Source organism: Myotis brandtii, unplaced genomic scaffold (genome assembly GCF_000412655.1).
Source record: "Myotis brandtii unplaced genomic scaffold, ASM41265v1 scaffold70, whole genome shotgun sequence".
Classification (NCBI taxonomy): Eukaryota; Metazoa; Chordata; class Mammalia; order Chiroptera; family Vespertilionidae; genus Myotis; species Myotis brandtii.
Genome location: NW_005370741.1, coordinates 57,682 through 63,325, shown reverse-complemented (window position 1 = coordinate 63,325; position 5,644 = coordinate 57,682). Strand labels below are relative to the sequence as shown.

The 5,644-nt window shown below is 50.0% G+C and overlaps 2 protein-coding genes across 9 annotated transcripts in view; one reads left to right on the top strand and one right to left on the bottom strand.

Moving 5' to 3' along the window:
* The window catches only part of THTPA (thiamine triphosphatase), a 44,802-nt gene that overhangs the window by 31,700 nt on the left and 7,458 nt on the right, over positions 1–5,644 (top strand). The gene's annotated exons all lie outside the window — the stretch shown is intronic.
* ZFHX2 (zinc finger homeobox 2) overlaps positions 1–5,644 on the bottom strand; it is a 31,298-nt gene that overhangs the window by 22,662 nt on the left and 2,992 nt on the right. The gene's annotated exons all lie outside the window — the stretch shown is intronic.

Here is a 5,644-nt window from a genome sequence, read left to right as displayed (position 1 = left end):
TCCGCGGCTGTCCCTCCCCACCCCCACGTTGCCCCGTCAAGCCAAAGGACAAATCTCAAGGGGGAAACCAGCAAAGACAAACAAGGAGCAGTGACTTCATTATTGTCGTTAATTTGCCACTTCGGTTCCTCCCACAAGGGTCAAAGCCAGCACAGCTTGAACTCAGGACTGACGAGGAGGCTGAGACCACCGCCTGCCTTTGCTGCGTTAGGCCTCCCCGCAAACACAGGTCCTCCTCCTCCTGGTCTTATTTCCCTGCAGGGGCTCAGGCTCTGGGACCCTCTTCCAGTGGTTCCCAATCCTCACAGCCTCCCTTTCTTCTCCTTTTCCATTTAAATGGTGGCCTTCTCTCAGTCTCTCTCCCGGCTGGAAGTCACATGGTTTTTACCTTAAACTCCCTCTCCTTGTCATCCTCCGCCTGTCTGGTTTCTCCCACTCCTCTCTGCCCCATCCATCTTGAACCTCTTTCTTGGCCTTCCTTTTTTTCTCTCTTCTTAACCTCAAATGCACTCCTTTCCCTAAATACCAGGATTTAACTCTAGATTTCAGAAACCTCGTAGCCTGAAAAAAAGCTAGAGGTTGGAGGCATTTATAACCCAAGCAGGCCAGTGACGCAGAACATGGAAGTGGCTGGAGAGAAAGGAAAATAACTGCGACGTCCGGGGAAGCAACAGAATCCAGACTCAGACAACCAAGACCCAAGACTCGGCTCCAGATTAAACAGCTTCCCCAAGACCAGAGGGCTCTGGGCTGGAGACGGAGGTGGGGGGCAGTCACCAACAAAACAAGGGATGAAAAATTTGAGGCTGGCACATCAGTTCCTCAGGGAAACACAATCTAACACTCCTGTCCCACCCTCTGCCCTCCTTCACTGAGAAGCCAAATGACGGGCAATTGACTCTTGACCTTCGGCCCACTCCCAGCCCCAATGGGAGAAGCTGAGGGTTGTTGGCTGTGACTGGAGGCGGCACTGGGGAAATGTCCACACAGGAGGTAAAAGTTTCTGACCCACACCTCCCTTGCCCCCCTGACTGCACATGCTGCACAGGACAGAAGCTGCAAACCTATGACCTCTTCTCTCTGAAGAGAGCTCTTGCTACTTATGCCCTGCTAATAAGGACCATTCCAGTGGGTGGCCCTGCTATAATTTCTAGGCTGGAAGCATAATCCCATATTCCTGTCCAAATCGCAGGCGAGCTCCTGCTCTCTCATTTGACTTTGAAAAAAATATTTTGAGGGGTGCTGAGCTGTCTCAGAAGGAATTAGAAAAAGAAGTCTTCCTCCAGGGGTATGCAGCTCACATGCCAGTGGTACACCTTGGTGACAGGAGGGAAGGTGGACCTCTGCCCTGTCACCCTTTAATTGGACACCCTAAACAACCATACACGGAGGCCCTGGCTCTGGACTAGTTCCTACATGAGGGGGCACTGAGACCCAACGGGATTATCTCAGAGTGCCAGAAGGCACCTCTAAATCTTTTACTCCTGCCTGGCCAGCCTGGGGTGGAGGAAGAGGGGGCAGGTGGTCCCCTGGGGCTTTCCCCAGAGAGGCAAGGGGCTCTGGGAAAGTGAGTGGTGGGATGACTGAGAAGCCAGAGAAGAAAGATGGAAAAATCAATGAAATGAGTTTCTAACGGTGAGGTAAAGGACCGCAGTGTCGACAGCCTGTCGCCTGCTGCAAAATATGAGTTGCCTAAGTCCATGGCGGCCGCTGACAGTGCATCCAGCCGCCACTGTCCTCCCTTCAGGCCCCCAACCACCAGCCCTTTCTCTAGCTGCCCCAGCTCACTCACTCTCTTCCTGCTCTTCCTAGAGTCCTCAACCCATTCAGGGTCTTTCTGACTCACCACCAGAGGAACTGGACAGGTTATAATCCCCCACCCAGTGCAGCTCTCTTCTCTGTGGCTTCTGTTTATTTATACTTCCCCTCTGTCTTCAGATTTCACTGAGTTGTGGTGAGTTTTACATTTCTTGCCTCCCCCTCTTCTCCCAGATACTTCTGAACTCATTCAACAACAGGCAGTCAGTGTCAAGGCCATCCCTCACAGGGTTCCTTACATCCAGGCCTGTGCTTCTTTCTGCCTTTTGGCCCACTTGGCCAATGCTGACTTCCTTGTAATTGCCTGGATTAGGACAGAGTGTTTAGGATGGGCTTAGTATTGATTTACGAACTTTTTATTTGTGACCAATCTATAAATATGGGTATGACTGATTCAATTGTGGTTCCATGATTGGGGATGGATGGGGTGGGGATGCTACTCTGAATTCAAATCTGCCGACTCTGTCTTTGGAAATAACTCTCAACCTTTTCTGGAAACCACCTTCTTTTTCTACCTTCCTCTGCATCTTTCTCTTGGGCCCTTAAGACTGTTCATTCATGTTTCTTCCCACTATTTCTATAAAGACTCCCACATCAGCCCCTAGAGTCCACTCTGGCTGCCTCCAACTGTGCTCCTAACCCAGTCTGCCCTCTCAGATCTCACTGCTGCTCAGTTAACTCTCCTCCAGCCCTTTCCCCCAGTTTCTGATTTCCCAACTTGCCCATTTACTCAGACTTAGCCCTGAAGGGTAGATTGAGAGTAAGGCAAGCAACTTTTTTCTTTAGCCTCTTCCTTTAACTCTATATTTGATCAACAGACATTTACTAAGCATCTTCCAGGTGACACCATGCTAGGTGCTAGAAAACAGTAAGAAACTAGACAGATGCAGCCCCTGCTCATATAGCCATCAGGACTAACCCGGGGTCTCTCACCAGACAGCTTTGTCTGTCTCACTCAGAGTCCCATTTTTTCCCTTTCTCCACAAATTCCAGCATGCTGTGCCTCCTGGTAATTCAGAACCCTTCCCTTTTCTCTATTCCTGCATCAGCTTACACTCTCACACAGCTCTGATCCCTGCTCCTCTGCATTTCCAGCTTCAGTCTTCATTCCTAAACCCAGAGGTGCATTTTATATTTTTCATAAGTCTCCTTCCTGCTCACAAAGCCCTGCTTTCACATTCTGTAACTGCCATTTCCAGTTTTCTTCCTTGCCTGCCTTTCAATCCTACTATCCCATTCTCCATGTCCCCGTCGCCCCAGCGAACCTCAAGCACTCACAAACCAGACCTCATTCTGAGCTAGGAACAGCTCCAGGAGGGCAAGGTCACGCTACCAGACTCAGAAATCCTACAGATCTGACTCAGGCCCCGGCCCTGTAAGTGTACAGCTCCCCAGCAAAGCAGCAAGTTGTTCCTCTATGTGCCTCCAGATAACACCAGCCGCTCTGACATCATGGAGGGAGGAACCCTGTCAGGTTGTCAAGGCAACACCAGCAATTTATGACATCAGAGGCTTGAGGTCTTTGGTTCTCAGGGGGTTAGAAAGATTCAAGTTCCTGTCAGCTAAAGTAAATAGGAATTCTACTTTTTCATCTCTTTGCTTGTGTTCCCCTGGCTTGGGAATGAAACGCAAAGGCCTTTGGTGGGGTACGGAATGATCTGGCCAAAGGAATAATGCTTGTGAGGCTCTGTTTCCCTTTCTCTTCACCAGATAGCTCTGTGTCCTATCTCTCCCTCTCCTTTGGCATCTCTCTCTTTTGGGGCTTCGCCCAGTGGTATTTCTACTCTGCCCTTTTTTTCCAAATCACCCCTCCTGCAGCGCTCTCCTTGCATCCGTCACGCTGTGTCTTTCTCACACCAGAAGCATTTGTTTCCTTTGATAGCTCACCCTTTCCTCTTTCCTCCTACCAAGCTCTGTCAGCTCTGATCTGCTCCAGCACTCCTCCTCTGCCTTCCATGTACCTTCTTTGTACCACACTCATCTTATTCTCCAATTTCTCCCTTCCCCCACTTTACCATTGTATTCATTTCATATTGCTTTTTCTGGTGACCTCCTCTTTAGGAATATTCTATCATTTCTCTCCCACTTTCCATCTGTATTGCTATTAAATCATTTTTCATTTCATCCTCCTAGTTTTTCATTAATCACCCATTGCTTCCTCCCCTGCCTCTCATTCCACATGGATTTTCTTCTTTTCCTTTGCACATTCCTCATGGCATGCATTTTTCTACCCCACGCATTTATTGCAGCCGGCCTCTCCTTCCTTTCTGTAACTCTATTCATCTCTGAAATCTTCCATCTTCTGTCCATATCTACCTTTTCCTTTTATCCTTCTAAGATCCTGATGTCTGGAAAACAATGATAGGCTTAAAACAAGGCAAACTTTCCAGGTTCTTTATCCACCTTTCCCATTCTTTAGGCTGAATGAACCTGGCCCTCTGCATAAGAGCTTTTGTCACACTAATGAAAATTGCCTCCAAAAGAAATCATGCTGAATCCAAACATCATAGCAGGGCTGCAGAACGAAGACGGGCTGGAAAGTGAAGAAGCCACTAGAATAAACGGAAGGATAAGGGACAACCAAGCAGGGTGGAGCTCAGAGTCCTAGAGAATGTCCCCTTCCAAAATCATACTTGACAGTTAACGGACATAATGACCCGGACTGGTGAAGGGGGTTATATGCCCCTGGAAACCCATTAAATTGATTTCTTGGCCTGTTTATGTGCCTTCACAAACCATACTCCCAACCTCCCAGACCCTTGCTCTCTGGTACCTTTTGCGGCTGGGGTGATTAAAATGCTGGGTGAGAGGATAAGGGATAAAAGGAACTTAGAGTAACCAAGGAGAAAAGGTAGAAAGGCCACAGATTATGGGAACAAAGGTGGAGAATAGGCAAGAGAGATCATGGGAGACGGAGAAGGAAAAAAAGGGCTGAAACAAAATGGGGAAATGAAAAAAACATACGATGGTAAAGTGAGGGTGCGGAGGAAAATCAAGTCAGCAAGAAGAGGTCTGTGGTGGGGAGCACCTGGAGAGGCCGATGACAGGCCAGAGGTGAGGTCCTGATGGGGGAGACAGACACATGGCAAAGGGAGAGTCAACAAGGCTAGCAAGTTCCAAAGCTTCCCAGTGAAGGTGGACATGGAGGCTGTCCCGGCCCCGCTGAAAGGCCGCTGGAAGAAGTCCTTAGGGGAGGCATGTCTGCTCCATCCCTTGCTCTTCTAGGCCCCTGACCAGAGACGACCACTCATGACTGATAAGCAAACTCTCAAGTAGCCTGAAAAGGCCAGGGGCATAAATCCATAAGGACCCTGAAGGGGAGGGCATGGAGTCCTAAATGGGCAGAACGGCCAGGCAGCCCAGGCATGGCACACAGTGGCAGGGACACCCAGGGAGGGAGGGGGTCACTTGGATGGGAAAACCACATGCGGAGACAGCGACATACAGACCCAGGGATGGATGGGTGGGGAGAATGAACGAGGTGAAGGATGGCAAAACCCAGAGGTAGGGACACACGGACAGGGACCAGCTGTGCCACAGGCACAGCGAGACAACGCGTGGCCAAGTGATCAAAAATGACGGGGCCACTCAGAGAGGGGCAGACAGAGCGGATGGAGGCTTAGGGAGCCGGGAGAGGCGCGCTGCACCTTGAATGTAGCAGCGGCCTCCCCTCCCCTCGCACCTTCCCCAAAAACAAAACAAAACAACAAAAAACAACTCAACTTCAGGCAAAAAAACGAAGATCAAAGATTAAGGGTCTCTACGCCCGCCGCCCATCACCCCCACCCACAGCGCGCCGGGCCATCCATCAGCCCGCCCGCCTGCC